Source organism: Apium graveolens, chromosome 2 (assembly GCF_009905375.1).
Source record: "Apium graveolens cultivar Ventura chromosome 2, ASM990537v1, whole genome shotgun sequence".
Lineage (NCBI taxonomy): Eukaryota > Viridiplantae > Streptophyta > Magnoliopsida > Apiales > Apiaceae > Apium > Apium graveolens.
Genome location: NC_133648.1, coordinates 121,265,979 through 121,284,453, shown reverse-complemented (window position 1 = coordinate 121,284,453; position 18,475 = coordinate 121,265,979). Strand labels below are relative to the sequence as shown.

The 18,475-nt window shown below is 35.4% G+C and overlaps 1 non-coding gene across 1 annotated transcript; it reads right to left on the bottom strand.

Annotated features, from left to right (window-relative positions):
* Nucleotides 1-2,439: 2,439 nt before the first annotated feature.
* On the bottom strand, nucleotides 2,440-2,546 carry LOC141709213 (small nucleolar RNA R71). Its single transcript, XR_012569801.1, has one exon. It is a non-coding gene; the product is annotated as a small nucleolar RNA R71 (small nucleolar RNA).
* Between the last annotated feature and the right edge of the window lie 15,929 nt (nucleotides 2,547-18,475).

Genomic DNA, 18,475 nt, shown 5'->3' with positions numbered 1-18,475 from the left:
TACCATAAATACTATAAGATTTTAGAAGTTTTATTAAATTGTTTTCAAAAAATTTGAACAAGAATATATTTTAAAAGAATTTTCTAAAACTAATACTCTAATATATAAGCCACATAAAAATATGATTAAAAACTCTAAGCCACATAAGAAAGTGCAAGTAATTTGATTCTAAGCCGCTATCATATGCATTATCATTTATCGTCTAATCGCAACTATTATTATCTAAACGTAATAAACTCAAACACTAATTAATTGCGTAACGAAATTTTCTTGCGTACGCTTATAAATAATCTAACAATATTCATAATACCACACAATGAAAAATGTATACGAACACATTGAATTCACATAACTTCTGACATCCATTACTTGAAAAATTTATAAAGTGCATGAAATGGAATATTATATTACACTATATTCATATCAAATATTTACAGGCGTTACAAAGTTGATGGTTGAACCGCAAGTCGATCCACACCAACCGTAATCGTGCGGTTCAAAAAGTCACGACTAACCGCAACCGCAAATGTGACTGAAGTTGGAGATTTAAGAAAACCGTTATATGTGGTTTGGTGCGATATTAACCTCCCAACCGCACCAAACATAACCACGTACACCCCTACCGCATACTGGTATCCTAGAAGTCGAGATTTTTGATGTATGGGGTGTTGATTTCATGGGACCTTTCCCAACTTCTTGTGGAATGAAATACATCTTAGTTGCTGTTGATAATGTGTCTAAGTGGGTTAAAGCTATAGGATCCGCAACCAATGATTCAAAAGTTGTCATGAAGCTCTTCAAAAATATTATCTTCCCACGTTTTGGAGTTCCTAGGACTGTGATTAGTGATGAAGGTTCTCACTTTCGTCATCAACAATTTGAAACTTTGTTGAAAAAGTATAGTATTACTCAAAAGAATTTTCTAGTTTATCATCCTCAGAAAAATGGCCAATTTGAGGTTTAAATCGTCAAATAAAAAGCATCCTAGAGAAGATGGTGGCTAAGTCTCGAAAAGACTGATACTTGAAGTTAGATTATGCATCATGGGCTTATCGAACAGCTTATAAGACCCCCACTCGTACTTAACCATACCGGTTGGTCTATGGTAAGGCATGTCACTTTCTGGATTGAGCTTGAACATCATGCTTTTTGGGCTATCAAAGAGCTCAACATGGATTTGAAGTCGCGGGTAAAGCAAGACTTCTTCAATTGAATGAATTAGATGAGCTTCATTTTGATGTTTATGATAATTATCGAATTTACAAGGAGAGAACGAATAAGATGCACGGCAAAGGAATCTTGAGTAGAGATTTTCAAGTTGGCGATAAGGTCTTATAGTTTAATTCAAGACTTAGACTTTTTTTGGGAAAACTCAAATTTAGATGGTCCGGACCATTCACTATGACTGGAGTAAAATTCCATGGTGCTATTGAAATTATGGGACAAGATGGAACAAGATTTAAGGTCAATAATCAGTGCCTTAAATTGTACGTGGATAAAGCATTTGTTGAAAAAATGGAGATGATTCATCTTAATGATCCCATCACGAGTGTCTAAATCGAGGTTAGTGATAAGTGGATTTTATATCTACTTGGAACGCTTCATTAAACGCTTAAATTGGTGTTTTAGACTCAAGTTATTGGTATTTTTGATGTGTTTTTATGTTTTTGCATTACAGGAATTAGTTGGTTGAATAAATGAGCTTTTCAAGGAAATATGCTGAAACGAGGTCAGAATCTAAAGCCTAGGCCATTCTCATGTTGAAAAGCATCTAGATAGCTTCGCGTGGACTATTGGATCGCCAAATTCTGACAAACGTAGCTCAAGATACAGAAGAAACAAGAATAGTTTATGTGCTTGACATTAGTGGTCGTTAAAGTTCACTGACTCAGATATTTTACTTACTTGTTTACTTTGTTTTTATTTCAGGTACTCTAGAGAGCGTGTATGCGAACACGTTGTCAATCTCGTAAGGAAACATTGACAAAGTTGAAGTAGTCGAAGATGTTTTTGAAGAAGTTGAGAAAGTTGAAAAAGAAGTGATTATTACAATAGGAGAACAAGCAAAGAATTCGAAGGCTTTGATGGATTATTCTTAACCAAAGATCAATGAATTTGGTTTAGCATTGTCAGACCATCCATCGTGGCTAATACCTTTGAAATTAAATCTAGCACGATTTAGATGGTGCAAAATTCAGTCCAGTTTGGGGGTCTCCAACGGAAGATCCCATCATGCACATTAGAGATTTCATCGAGATCTGCGACACTTTCAAGTTCAATAATGTTTCCGAAGATGCTGTGAAGCTGAGGCTTTTCCCATTCTCACTGAGGGATAAAGCTAAGTGTTGGTTGCATTCTCTACCACCAGGTTCCATCACTACTTGGGAGGATCTTGCTCAGAAGTTTCTTACTAAATTCTTCCCTATGGCGATGACAGCTGTAATCAGAAATGCTCTTACTTAATTTGTGCATCGATTGGGAGAATCTTTATGTTAAGCTTGGGAGCGCTACAAGTAGATGCTTAAAAAGTGTCCTCATCATGGAATTCCTGATTGGATGATCATCAATTACTTTTATAATGGTTTGGGAGCGCAGTCCAAACCCATGCTCGAAGCAGCATCAGGTGGAGCATTATGGGCTAAGAGCTATGATGAAGCTTATGAGCTAATCTAATTGATGGATACTAATGAATATCAGAACCCAACTCATAGACTACCTCAAGGCAAGGTAGCAGGAATTCTGGAGGTGGATACAGCTACGGCTATAGCTGCTCAACTAAAGGCGTTAACGATGAAAGTGGATTTTTTGGCTAATTATGGAGTTAATTAGATCATTAGTATTTGTGAGCTTTGTGCAGGTGCGCATGAAACGGAGCAGCGTGCTATATTTAGTGAGTCAGCTCAGTATGTGAGCAACTTTCAGAGGTCACAGAAATCAGTTTCTGCCACTTATCATCCTAACAACTGCAACCATCCTAACTTCAGCTGGAGCAACAACCAGAATGCGGTACAACAGCCTTATCAGCAGTTTGGAGGGAAACAATTCAATCCTCCTAGTTTTCAACAACAGTATGTACCATGACAGCAACTCCAACTTCAACAACAACCTCATGGAAGTGCGGGTCAATCTATTAATGAAAAATCTGATTTAGAGGAGTTGAGGCTTATGTGCAAAAGCCAAGCGGTTTCTATCAAGACTCTGGAGAATCAAATAGGGCAAATTGCTAATGCCTTGTTAAACCGTCAACAAGGAACTCTTCCTGGTGACACAGAAGCTAATCCAGGCAAGAGGGAAGTCAAGGAGCAGTTGAAGGTAATCACATTGAGGTCTGGAAAGGTTACGAGCCCCCAAATTTAGGAAGATGAAGATTCTTAAGATTCTGTTCAGAATGCAGGTGCATCTGCACCTTTTCCAATTCCAGAAAATGAGATTGAAGCTGACAAAGTAGTGCAGAAGGATGCCGAGGTGGAACCGAAGAAGAAAGTTGTTGAAAGCAATCCTCCTGAGGGTAATACAAGGGATAAACAGGTCTACCCACCTCCGCTATATCCTAAAAGACTTCAAAAGCAGAAGTTTGATAAGCAGTTTGCTAAGTTCTTGGAGGTTTTCAAGAAGTTGCACATTAACATACCTTTTTCTGAAGCTCTAGAACAGATGCTGAGCTATGCTAAGTTCATAAAGGGTATTCTATCTCGGAAGCTAAATGTGGCGCCCTCCAAACCCGGGTCAGAAGTTTGGGGTCCACACACACACCTTACTTATAACCTGCTTATAACAATAATAAAGATAATAATAATATGCAGTGACCCTACTTATGAACTACCACGGACCGCAACAGGTTAAAGTATGCACACAAGCCAAACACACACTTATATTACAAACCGTTCAAATCCCAACTATCCAAACTCAGAACTGAATATTAAACATTATTACAAACTTTCACAAACTTAAATTACTCCAAAAGGTGCCTACTAGCTTAACTCGATCAACCTGAACCCCTAGCTCTCGCGCTGGACTGGGGATCCTCGGTACCAACCGGTTCCTTCTTAACTGGAAAAGAACATAAACAACATCGCACAAATGAGCTAACTAGCTCAGCAAGTCATAATGACAAAACTGAGAATAATGATCATCAGGTGAAAATGGTTATGATATCAAGTGAACAATGGATTATGATTTAGAATTGGATATTATATTTTCATTTTAAAAACCAAGGCTAGGCTGCTGATCAGTCATGCACTAACCCCGAGCAAAGCACACAACACTACTCTAACTACTGGATCCAAGGCACACATTGGCCTAACCCGACCATTTATATGGTCTGACCACAAATCTGGTCCACAATTTTATAAAAACAATCCAATTCTAACATAATAACAGAATAAACAATGTAAAGTAATAAACAGAATCATAAACAACATTGGATGTTCAATAATGAAATGGTTTCCATCTTCTCAAGGAATCAATATGGCAATTTCAAAGCTTGGCTGTTAGGTAATGAAAGAATTGGATAGCAAGGGAATCAATGTTTCAGGGTTTCAAGGATTTGGTATTTTAAAGCATAAGGTAGAATGGTTTGAAAATTTAAGTAATCTGATTCAGTGCATGGTATTTAGTTTGTATATATTTGTGGAGTAGTATCGTATGTTTGTGGTTCGTATCTGGGTGTACAACAATCAACGGTTTAGAAAGAATAAGGTTTACAGCTCAAGATCAATAAATGAAATCAGGGTTTAGGGTTTAGTGCTTCAAAGCACTTGCAGTATAAAACAGGACTATCAACTACAGTAAATCTCGAGAAAGTTTAGAACACTTGCCTGGTACTAGCTTGCTATACTGTACTAACTTTCAACCACAACCGTCTTACTCCTCGACTATCTGTTTCCCTTTCCTACGCCTTGCCTCTTCTGTTCACATATCATAAGCATCTATTAATACTCAACTTATATGCTTCTATTCGATACACGCTTCTATCTACCCTTCATTTTACCCAAATTTGATTAACGGATTGAAAGTTATACTATAAACAAGTAAACATAGAATATATAGACCGACAGTTAACCAACAAGTCACATATAGCACATAACACATCAAATAATCAATGATATATCATTTATAAAGAAGTCTCGGGTCATAAACAGACTTTCGGGTATTTAAAATGATTTTTGAAACATTTTCGGAATTAAAACGGGTCGTTGGATCAATTTCGGAGTAATAAACAGGGTTCGGCTGGCCAAATCTGGCTTCAACACAATTTTATAATAATTATCGAGCCTTGAAAACAATTTAAAATAATATTTTAAAGCTCGAAACTATTTTTCGGAATTTTTAAATCATTTTTTAAATAATTAAATCTAATTAAATAATTAATTAAAATCAATTAATAATTAATTAAATCAATTAATCAATTAATTTTTGAATTAATTGACCAATTAATCAATTAAATATTAACTGAAATTAATTAACTAATTAATTTAGGTTTATTTTTGAATTAAAAATAATTTTTGGAATTAAAATAATAATTTTTGGAATTTTTAGAAATTAAAAACAGATTTTTATAAATAAAATAAATAGAAAATATGATTTTTAAATATTTTTAAAACAGGAATCCTATTTTTGTAAATTCTGGAAGCCTGGGGGACTAAACTTCATCACCTACAAAAGTACAGGGACTAAACTGCAATTTTGCAGTCCAGTCGCCGGAAAATACAGAGGTGGCCGGAGAACACGATTCCGGCATCCTCACCCCACCATCTGCTCCAGATATAATCTACAGATAACCAGGAACACAACCATGCAATCAAATCACATCAATAATCCATGTCCTGGCCGGAAAATGGCCAAGAACATCGCCGGTTTCCGGCGAACCGACGAAAACTTCAAAACACAACTCCCTTCGATTCAGACATCCTCTGTTAACGAGCTATATACCAATCGATTGCAAATTTCATAAGGAACACAACAGCTAATAACCCCTAAATCAAAAAGACTCAAATTTCAATTAAAAACATTCATACGGGTTATAAACCCTAATTTCAAAATTCGAAGATTAAACTCAATTTTGAACATGTTCTTGAACTCCAAATCAGTCATATGACATATGAAAATCATCAGGAAAACAAGCTCTACAACATGCAATCATCAAATCATTCAAACAATCATCCGAACGAAAATTCATATTTTTAATAAAAAGAATTCTAAAATAAATAAAAAATTAGAAAATAAACCTTGATTTCTGCAGTTCTGAAACTTGAAGAAACTGAAAGAACACCTCAAAACCTCTGTTTTGGTTACTTGAGCGTTCCAATCGGTCTTCACTAACACCTTCAATTAGTGGTTTGATTTTCAGAAGATTATATGAATATAAGTATTTTCTCTGAAAATTTATATAATTACTGACTGCAAGTGATTTTTGATACGGAATAAAATACGGTAAAGGCTATTTATATTTACGGAAAATTAGTATCCCGTTGGATCATTCCGGATGTAAAATGGTACGTTTATTTATAAAAACTGATCCAAACGGTACCGGTTTTCGGGATAAATATCCAAATCAGTACAATTTGTAATGCGGTCTTGGTCTCAGCGCCTGGTTACACGTATTACGAGGTGTTAATTGTGATAGTTTAATAAAAAGATCCCGTTTATCGAAAATACGAGTTTTATTGATTTACCGAAACAAATAAGGTATCGAAAATGTTGCGCCGGGACCGGCGCAGGACAAACCGTACGCCGGATCGAAAAAGTCGAAACATGGAAAATGCTCGGAATATTGCAATTAGGTTAGGAAGGAGTTCTCGGAAGAGTTTCGGGTTATAAAAACGGATGACGTCGGTTGGTTCCCGATTGTATAAAATAGTTTTTAAATACTCGAAAAAAGATTTTATAAAATCCATATATTTCCTATAAAATCATAAATCAACATAAAAATAATTAGGAAGATATGACAATTATCTATATTTTATTTTAGACATATAAAAATTAAAATACTCAATTAATATTATTTTTAAACATCCAAACACATTTAACACTTAACAAATAATTCCCAGAATAGATACTGAACACATATAATAATTGTCTATTAACAAAAATAATTACTTGATATATCCCGGATATTACACTAAAACTTGAGGAATTGGAAACCGTTGCTCTATCGGAAGAGTATAGCGTTGTGCTGCAACAGAAACTACCTCCTAAGCTTAAAGATCCAGAAAGCTTCACGATACCTTGCACCATTGGCAATCTATCATTCGACAAGTGTTTGTGTGACTTGGAAGCTAACATCAATCTGGATGATCATTATATCACCTATCCGTGAGGAGTAATTGAGGATTTATTGGTTAAGATGGATAAACTCATCTTCCCTGCTGATTTTATCATTCTAGACTTCGAGGAAGATAAGAAGATTCCCATTATCTTGGGAAGGCCATTTCTAGCTACGGGCCGAACTTTTATCGATGTGCAAAAGGGTGAACTAATCATAAGAGTTCAAGGTCAGGATGTCAAGTTCAATGTCTTCAATGCAATAAAATTCCCTACTGATGAAGAAGAGTTCTTTAAAGTGGAGTTGGTCGATTCTGTAGTGACTTTGGAGCTTGATCACTTGCTAAGGACTGATGCCTTAGAAAGAGCATTAATGGGGGATTCTGATAGTGAAGATGAAGAAGGGGAAGAGCAAATGCAGTATTTGAATGCATTCCCATGGAAGAGGAAATTAGATTTTCCATTCGAGTCTCTTGGATTGGAAGAGATGAAAAATTCTCCAAAGCATCTCAAGCCATCTATTGAAGAAGCTCATACACTTAAGCTCAATCCACTTCCTGATCACTTGAGGTATGAATTTTTAGGTAATGTGTCTACTTTGCCTATTATTATTGCATATGACCTTTGAGGAAGTGATGAAGATAAGCTCTTGAGAATTTTGAGAGAGTTTAAATCAGCAATTGGATGGACTATAGCAGATATCAAGGGAATCAGCCCTTCTTCTTATTACATGCATAAAATTCTGCTTGAGGAAGGAAGCAAGCCAACTGTTGAGCAACAAAGGAGGCTAAACCCAATCATGAAGGAGGTTGTGAAGAAAAAAATTCTTAAATGGCTAGATGAAGGAATCATTTATCCTATATCTGACAGTTCGTGGGTGAGTCCGGTGCAGTGTGTGCCTAAGAAAGGAGGCATTACATCTGTAGATAATGAAAAGAATGAGCTCATCCCTAATCGGACAGTCACCGGATGGAGAGTTTGCATGGATTATCGAAAGCCGAATAAAGCCACAAGGAAAGATCACTTCCCGCTTCCTTTCATTGATCAGATGCTTGACAGGTTGGCTGGTCATGAGTACTATTATCTTCTAGATGGATATTCGGGATATAATCAGATTTGCATTGCTTCAGAAGATCATTAAAATACCACATTTACTTGTCCATTTGGCACTTTTGCTTTTCGTCGAGTCTCATTCAGAATTTGTGAAGTGCCTACTACTTTTCAGAGAAGCACGATGACCATTTTCTCAGATATGATTGGCACTAATGTGGAGATGTTCATGGATGACTTTTCCGTGTTCGGGACTTCTTATGACGAATGCTTGCATAATCTTGGGTTGGTGCTGAAAAGATGTGTTGAGACCAATCTGGTGCTAAATTGGAAAAAATGTCACTTCATGGTGCAACAGGGTATCATTCTTGGGCACAAGGTATCTGAAAAGGGTCATGAAGTGGATAAGACCAAGGTGGGGGTCATTGAAAATCTTCCTCCGCCAATATCAGTTAATGGAGTCCGCAGTTTTCTTGGTCATGCAGGTTTTTATCTGCGATTCATCAAGGATTTCTCCAAAATATCTAAGCCTTTTTGCAATTTGCTTGAAAAGGATGTTCCCTTCAAATTCGATGAAGAATGTCTAGCTGCTTTTAAAAGCTTGAAAAAGAGATTGACTACAGCACCGGTGACTACTGTACCGGATTGGAATGAGCCCTTCGAGATGATGTGTGATGCTAGTGACTATGCAGTTGGGGCAGTTCTTGGCCAGAGGAAGCAGAACATTTTCCATGTGGTGTATTATGCTAATAAGACCCTTAATGGTGCTCAGCTGAATTACACTACTACAGAGAAGGAGTTGCTCGCAATTGTCTATGGTTTTGAGAAATTTTGATCTTATTTGCTTGGGACAAAGGTGACAGTTTACACTGATCATGCTGTTATTCAATATCTGGTCACGGAGAAAGATTCAAAACCTCACTTGATTCGATAGATTCTCTTACTTTAGGAATTTGAGCTAGAAATCAAGGATCGGAAAGTTACAGAGAATCAAGTAGCACATCATCTATCACGTTTGGAAGATCAAGGAAAGGCTTCACCGGACAAGACATTGATCAATGAATCTTTTCCGGATGAGCAACTTTTTGGGGTGCAAGAAGAAGAACATGGTTTGCAGATATTATGAACTATCTGGTGAGTAATGTTATTCCCCCAGAACTCTCATATGATCAAAAGAAGAAGTTTCTACATGAGGTGAAGTGGTATCGATAGGATGAGCCGAATAGTGAGACGGAGGGAATCGTGCGTGACTGTCATTCTACCGTGTATGATGGACATTATGCTGGAGAGAAAACAGCAGCTCGTATCCTTCAAGCATGATTCTTCTGGCCTACTTTGTTTATGGATGCTCATCAGTTCGTTTTGAGATGTCATCGCTGCCAACGTGTTGGTAATATATCGAGGAGAGATGAGATGCCTCTTAATGTGATGCTCAAAGTTGAGATTTTTGATGTTTGGGGAATCGACTTAATGGGGCCATTTATCTCGTCCTGCAATAATCAGTATATTATGTTGGCGCCTGATTATGTGTCCAAATGTGTAGAGGTGAAAGCGTTACCAACCAATGATGCTAAGGTGGTTTTAACTTCCTTCATGAACAGATATTCATGCATTTCAGCACTCCAAGAGTCATAATCAATGATGAGGGATCGCATTTTTGCAATTTCAAGTTCACTACATTGATGGAGAATTATAACATGAATCATCGTATCGCCACAGCTTACCATCCTCAAACTAATGGGAAAGCTGAAGTGTCTAATCGGGAGATTAAATATGGCACCCTCCAAACCCGGGTCAAAAGTTAGGGTCCACAACACACACACCACATTTAAACCTATTTTTGAATATAATAATATATATGCAATGACCTTACTTACCATTTTTCACGGATCAAAGCAATTTAAAGTATACCCACAAGCCACAACCTTATTTAACTTACAAACATTTCAAATCCCAGTTTATTTCTTACAACTGAAGTACTCTTATTACAAACTATCAATATACACTGAGCCAAACATCATCTTCTAGCTTATCCCATTTCAACCTGGATACCTCTCTCGCACACTTGTCTGGGGATCTTCGCTACCACCAGTTTCCTTTTTCATTGGAAAAGAATATAAACAGATTTGCAAGAGTGAGCTAACTAGCTTAGCAAGTCATAATGACAACATTGAGATTAAACAATGATCAATTAAAATGATATGAGGAATCAAGTTTCTTGATAAGCAATGATTAGAATTTGATATTCACTTTTATTTTAAAACCAAGGTTAGGCTACTGATCATTCACGCACTAACACCGAGCAAGGCTCCTAGCTTTGCTCTATATACTAGATCCAAGGCACACATTGGCCTATTATGACCACGAATCTGGTCCGACCATGAATCTGGTCCATATTTGAAAATAATCCAATTCTATAATAACAGCATGATAAACAATAAAATTTCAATAAGCTGAATCATAAACAACACTTATCTCGAAGCATAGGGTGATTTATAATTGCATGAAGGTATAACGAGGAAGTCATAAAGGGTGGCTTTCAATCAAGGAAAGAATTAGAAAGTAGAAGACTAAGGGTTCAAGGGTTAGAAGGATTGGTCTTCTGTTATACAAGGCATAAGTGTTTCCATATCAAGAATCAGTATGTGGTATGTATGTATTTGTGGAGTAGTATCGTATATGTTTGGTTCGTATATGAGAATTCAACAATCAATGGTTTATGAATAATCGGGCTTATGGCTCAAGATCAATAAAAATCAGGGTTTAGGGTTAAGTACTTCAAGGTACTTGCAATATAGAACAAGAACTATTAGGAATACTTGCAATGATACTACAAGGAAGGGCAGAAACACTTGCCTTATCAATTCGCTTTTACTTTACTCGTACTTGTCAATTGGTTCTCACTCACTGACTAATTTCTTTCCCTTTCTACGTCTCACTTTTTCTGTTAAACACCACATGTATGTATCAATAATCATTCTTATCTTGTTTTATTCGTTACAAGCTTCTTACTACCCTTCATTTCACCCAAATCCGACGTATGGATTGAAAGTTGTGATAAAAACCGTCAAACAATGCACATACAATCATATTATATATCAATCCGATAACATATAACACGTAGCACGTAAGATATTCAATTAAAATATTATTCAAAGAAGATTCGGGGTTAAAATGATTTTCCATGTATTTAATACGAATTTTTAAACATTTTTCGGAATTAAAACGGGTCTCCGAATCATTTTATAATTATAAAACAGAGTTCGAACACCGGAATCTGACTTTAAAATGATTTAATACTAATTCTCGAGCCTTGAAAATAATTTTAAATAATATTTTAAAGCTCGAAACTATTTTTTGGAATTTTTAAATCCAAATAAAAAATTAAATCTAATTAAATAATTAATTAAAATTAATTAATAACTAATGAAATTAATTAATTAATTAATATTTAAATTAATTAAGTAATTAAATCAACAATCTAAAGTTTAACCGAAAAATCTAAAGTAATTAAGTATATTATATGACTAATTTGGAAAATCACGTATGATCTATGGAGTGTCAGGAGCTCGAATATATCAACAAATTTGTCAAAACATCAGTAAATCAGCCAGAAAATTAACCGGAAAATCACGTCGCCGCCTGGTTTCGATTTTTCGGCGAGGCTCGATTAGAACAATCTAGGAATCGTCTGTTAACTAGCTATACACCATTCGATTTGTTTTTTCACAATCTACACAACCATGTAATCAATTTCACCTAATAACCCCTAACAAAGAAACGCCTAATTTTCAATTAAGAACATTCAAAGTTATAAACCCTAATTTTTAATTTCTATATGTTATTGAACTCCAAATTAGTCATATAATATACCGAAATAACCAGGAAGAAAAGATCTACATGATTCAAGCATCAAATCACATAAACAACATCAAGAACAAAAATTCCTATTTTAATACTTAATTAATTTGAATTAAAATAAATAAATAAGAAAATAACCTTGATTTCTGCACCAAAAGTGTTGATTGATTTAGAAAGGTCTTTTCGGGAGCTTCGATTCGGTATATGGAACGCTTGATTCTGAATTCGATAACGTCTTCGTTTGTGAGTTTGATTTTCAAGAACACAGTGATTTATTAGGGTTTTCTCTATAAATTCTATATTTTTACTGATTGATTATGATTATACGAATAAAATGAAATCAAAAAAGGGCTATTTATATTTATAGAATATTGGTACGCGTTGGATCGTATTGGATCGATAAATAAGTTACTTAGCCGCTAAGTAACTGCAAAAATGGTCGATTTGATACTCGTATTGGATAATTATCCAAACTGGGCTTCTTATAAAACACTTTATATGAAATAAAGTAATAATGTCCCGTCTTTCGAGAATATGGGTTTTGTTGATCTATCATAATGATTATTGTGGCGCCCTCCAAACCCGGGTCAGAAGTTTGGGGTCCACACACATACCTTAATTATAACTTGCTTATAACAATAATAAAGATAATAATAATTATATGCAGTGACCCTACTTATCCACCACCACGGACCGCGACAGGTTAAAGTATGCACACAAGCCAACACACTAATATATTACAAACCGTTCAAATCCCAACTATTTCAACTCACACTGAGTATCAAACATTATTACAAACTTTTACAAACATAAATTATCCCAAAAGAAGTCTACTAGTTCAGCTTTCTCAACCTGAACCCCTAGTTCTCGCGCTGGACTGGGGATCCTCTTTACCAACTGGTTCCTTTTTAACTGGAAAGAATATAAACAACATCGCACAAATGAGCTAACTAGCTCAGCAAGTCACAATAACAAAACTGAGAATAATGATCATCAGGTGAATATATTTATGATATCAAGTGAACAATGGATTATGATTTAGAATTGGATAATATACTTTTAATTTAAAAACCAAGGTTAGGCTGCTGATCAGTCACGCACTAACCCCGAGCAAGGCACACAGCATTGCTCTAACTATTGGATCCAAGGCACACATTCGCCTAACTTGACCATTATATGGTCTGACCACGAATCTGGTCCACAATTTTATAAAAAAAAAACAATCCAATTCTAACATAATAACAGAATATGCAATAATAAACAATAACCAGAATCATTAACAACAATGACTGTTTAACAATGAAAGGGTTTCAATCTTTGTAAGGATCAAAAAAGTAGTTTACAAGCTTGAATGCTGGGAACTGAAAGAATTGGATAACAAAAGAATCAATATTTCAGGGTTTCAAAGATTTGAGCTCTCAAAGCATAGGATACAATGGTTGAATGTATAAGTAATTCAGTTCAGTGTTTGGGATTTTGTTTGCATGTATTTATGGAATAGTATCGTATACTTAAGGTTCAAGTTTGGGTTTATAATAATCAATGGCTTAGAAAGAATATGGTTCATAGCTCAAGAACAATAACTGAAATCAGGGTTTAGGTTTCTGTGCTTCAAAGCACTTGCATTGTCAACAAGACTATCAAGAATTTCAATATCTCGAGAAAGTTCAGAACACTTGCCTGGAATTAGCTTACTACTCTGTACTCGCTTCCAATCACAATCGGCTTACTCCTCAACTATCTGTTTCCCTTTTCTACGCCTTGCCTCTTCTGCTCACATATCATAAGCATCTATCAATCATCAACTCACAAGATTCTATTCAACGCACTCTTTTATCTACCCTTCGTTTTACCCAAATCCGATTAACGGATTGAAATCTACGCAATAACGAAGTATACACCGCCTATATAGACTGATAGTCAAACCACATGTCACATATAACACATAATACATCACGTAATCAAGGACATATCATTTATAAAGAAGTCTTAGGTCATAAATGTGCTTTCGGGTATTTAAAATAATTTTTAAAACATTTTTCGGAATTAAAACGGGTCGTTGGATCAAATTTCAAGTTAATAAACAGGGTTCGGCTGACCAATTCTGGCTCCGAAACAATTTTAGAATAATTATCGAGCCTTGAAAATAATTTAGAATAATATTTTAAAGTTCTAAACTATTTTTTAGAATTTTTAAATCATTTTTAATAATTAAATCTAATTAAATAATTAATTAAAAATCAATTAATAATTAATTAAATCAATTAATCAATTAATTTTCGAATTAATTGACTAATTAATCAATTAAAAATTAACTGAAATTAATTAAATAATTAATTCAGATTTATTTGTGAATTAAAAATAATTTTCGGAATTAAAATAATAATTTTTAGAATTTTCAGAAATTAAAAACGAATTTTTATAATAAAAATAAATGGGAAATATGATTTTTAAACATTTTTAAAACAGGAATCCTATTTTTGCAAAGTCTGAAAACTACAGGGACCAAACTGCATCGTCCCCAAAACTTCAGGGACCAAACTGCAATTTTTACAGTCCAGTCGCCGGAAAACACAGGGGTGACCGGAGAACACGATTCCGGCCTCCTCACCTTGCCACAAGCTCCAGATCACTTCTACACAACACCAGGAACACAACCATGCAATCAAAACAACCTAACAATCCCTGATTTGGCCGGAATTTGGCCGTGAAATTTCCCAGTTTCCGGCGAACATCGGAAAACTTCAAAACACAACTCCCTTCTCTACAGACTTCGTTGGTTCATGAAACTTATACGACTGGATTGCTAATTTCACAGAGAACACAATCCACTATATCACAACATCAATCTATCACAGAATAAGAAACCCCCAAATTTCAATTAAGAACATTCATACGGGTTATAAACCCTAATTTTAAAATTCGAAAATCAAACTCAAATTTGAACATGTTATTGAACTCCAAATCAGACGTATGACATATGAAAATCATCAGGAAAACAAGCTCTACAACATACAATCATCAAATCATACAAACAATCATCCGAACAAAAATTCATATTTTTAATAAAATAAATTCGAAAATAATTAAATTTTTAGAAATTCAACCTTTGATTCTGCAGGTGTATGGATTACAGATTCTGATAGAGCTTCTCAAGACCTTCAAATCCAGTACTCGAGCTTTTCAAACAAAGATCACTAACACCTTCAAAAGTTGGTTTGATTCTCAGAAAGGTTTATGAATATATGATTTTTCTCTGTAAAATTATATATTTATCTGTCTGCAAATGATTTTGATACGAAATAAAATACGGTAAAAGGCTATTTATAATTACGGAAAATTAGTATCCCGTTGGATCATTCCGGATATAAAATGGTACGTTTATTTATAAAAACTGATCCAAACGGTATCGGTTTTCGGGATAGTTATCCCAATCAGTACAATTTGTACTGCGGTCTTGGTCTCAGCACCCAGTTACACGTACTACGAAGTGATAATTGGGATAGTTTAATAAAAAGCTCCCGTTTATCGAAAATACGGGTTTGATTAATTTACCGAAACGAATATTGTATCGAAAATGTTGTGCCGGGACCCGCGCAGGACAAACCGTACGCCGGATCGAAAAAGTCGAAACATGGAAAATGCTCAGAATATTACAATTAGGTTAGGAAGGAGTTCTCGGTAGAGTTTTGGGTTCCAAAAACGTAACAACGGTTGACGTCGGTTGGTTCCCGTTTTTATAAAATAGATTTTAATTACCCGGAAAAAGATTTTAAAAATTTCATATGATTCTTATAAATCTATAAATCAACACAAAAATAATTAGGAAGATATAACAATTATCTATATTTTATTTGGGACATATAAAAATAAAATACTCAATTAATATTATTTTTGAATATTCAAGTACATATATCACTTAACAATTAACTCACAGAATAGATACTGAACACACATATTAATTATTTAATAGTAAAAATAATTACACGTTATATCCCGGAGATTACATCCTTCCCCCCTTAAAAGGATTCTGTCCTCAGAATCTCCTAAGAAAACAAATGAGGGTACTTTTCTCTCATATCACTTTCTAACTCCCAGGTTGACTCTTCAACCTTTGGGTTTCTCCACAATACTCTTACTAACTTTATCACTTTATTTCTCAATATTTTCTCTCTTTCCTCTAAAATCTCTATTGGATTCTCTACATATGATAAGTCTGCCTGAAGCTCTATTGGCTCATATTCTATTACATGCCTGGAGTCTGGATTATATTTCTTGAGCATCGATACATGAAAAACATTGTGAATGTGCTCCATGTGAGGAGGTAATGCCAATTCGTAAGCGACTTTGCCAACGCTCTTTAGGATCTCAAAAGGTCCGACATATCTTGGGCTTAGTTTCCCTTTCTTCCCAAACCTCGTTAGTCCTTTCCACGGTGATACTTTCAATAATACCAAGCTCCCTTCTTCAAATTCCATGTCTTTCCTTGACTGGTCTGCATATTTCTTCTGACGATTTTGTGCGGTTATTAATCTTTTCTGGATAAGTTCAACAACTTCCTTTGTTTGCTGCACCAATTCAGGTCCGAGTATTTTACGTTCTCCTACTTCGTCCCAATATAATGGAGATCTACATTTGCGTCCATAAAGGGCTTCATAAGGTGGCATCCCAATGCTGGCGTGATAACTGTTGTTATAAGCAAATTCTACCAGGGGTAAATGCTCATCCCAACTTCCTTTGAAATCAATAGCACAAATACGTAGCATGTCCTCGATTGTCTGGATTGTTCTTTCACTTTGGCCGTCCGTCTGCGGGTGATAGGCCGTACTCATCTTCAATTTTGTTCCCAAACATTCTTGAAAACTCTTCCAAAATCTTGAATTAAACCTTGGATCTCGATCAGATACGATAGACACTGGAACTCCATGACGAACTACAATTTCTTTTAGGTACATATGAACTAGCTTGTCGAGCGAAAATCTTTCATTTATAGGCAGAAAATGAGCTGACTTGGTAAGTCTATCCACTATAACCCAAATGGCATCATGATTAGCCCTTGTCTTTGGTAATCCAACTATGAAATCCATGGTAATATGTTCCCACTTCCATTCTGGAATCTCCAATGGCTGTAGCAATCCGCTTGGTCTCTGATGCTCCGCTTTAACTCTCTGACAGGTATAACATTTGCTAACCCATTCCGCAATTTCCCTCTTCATATTTGGCCACCAATAATTCTTCTTCAGATCTCTGTACATTTTGGTACTCCCTGGATGGATGGAATATCTTGAACTATGTGCCTCTTGTAAAATTTCATTCTTTAACTCCGTCACTGGTGGAATCCAAACTCTTGAAGAAAACCTAAGAATACCTTGATCATCTTGTTGCGTGCATAATTCCTCACCTACCAAACTATTTATATCTTGATCCATTACCTCTTTCTGGCATTTCTTTATTTTCTCCAGTAACTCCGGGTGGAAAATCATACTGTATACTTTTGCTTCTTCAGGCTTGCAAATTTTAACCTCCAATTCTAATTTCTGAAATTCTTTATATATTTCTTCAGGTACAGATAACACATTTAACCTTTCCTTCCGACTTAACGCATCTGCTACAACGTTCGCCTTACCGGGATGATAATTAATCGAGCAATCATAATCCTTGATCAACTCTAACCATCTCCTTTGCCTCATATTAAGTTCCTTCTGGGTAAATATATATTTCAAACTTTTGTGATCCGTGAAAATCTCACACTTTTCTCCATATAAATAATGTCTCCAAATTTTCAAAGCAAAAACTATAGCTGCTAGCTCCAAGTCATGAGTAGGGTATTTCTGTTCATGTGGTTTTAATTGTCTTGACGCATAAGCAATCACCTTGTCATGCTGCATAAGAACACATCCTAGTCCCTTATGAGAAACATCGCTATAAATTACGAAATTCCCTTGATCGTCCGGAAGTGATAAAACAGGTGCCGTGATTAATCTCTGCTTCAATTCTTGAAAACTTCCTTCGCACTTGTCGTTCCATATAAACTTTTCATTCTTTCGTGTAAGCTTTGTTAATGATGTGGCAATCCTTGAGAAATTCTGAACAAATCGACGATAATATCCTGCTAATCCTAGGAAACTTCTTACCTCAGTGGGTGTTCTCGGTCTCTCCCAATTCGTAATTGCTTCGATCTTTGTCGGGTCCACTTTGATCCCTTCATTACTGACTATGTGTCCTAAGAACTGAACTTCCTGTAACCAAAACTCACACTTCGACAGTTTAGCATATAACTTCTTCTTCCTTAAAATCTCCA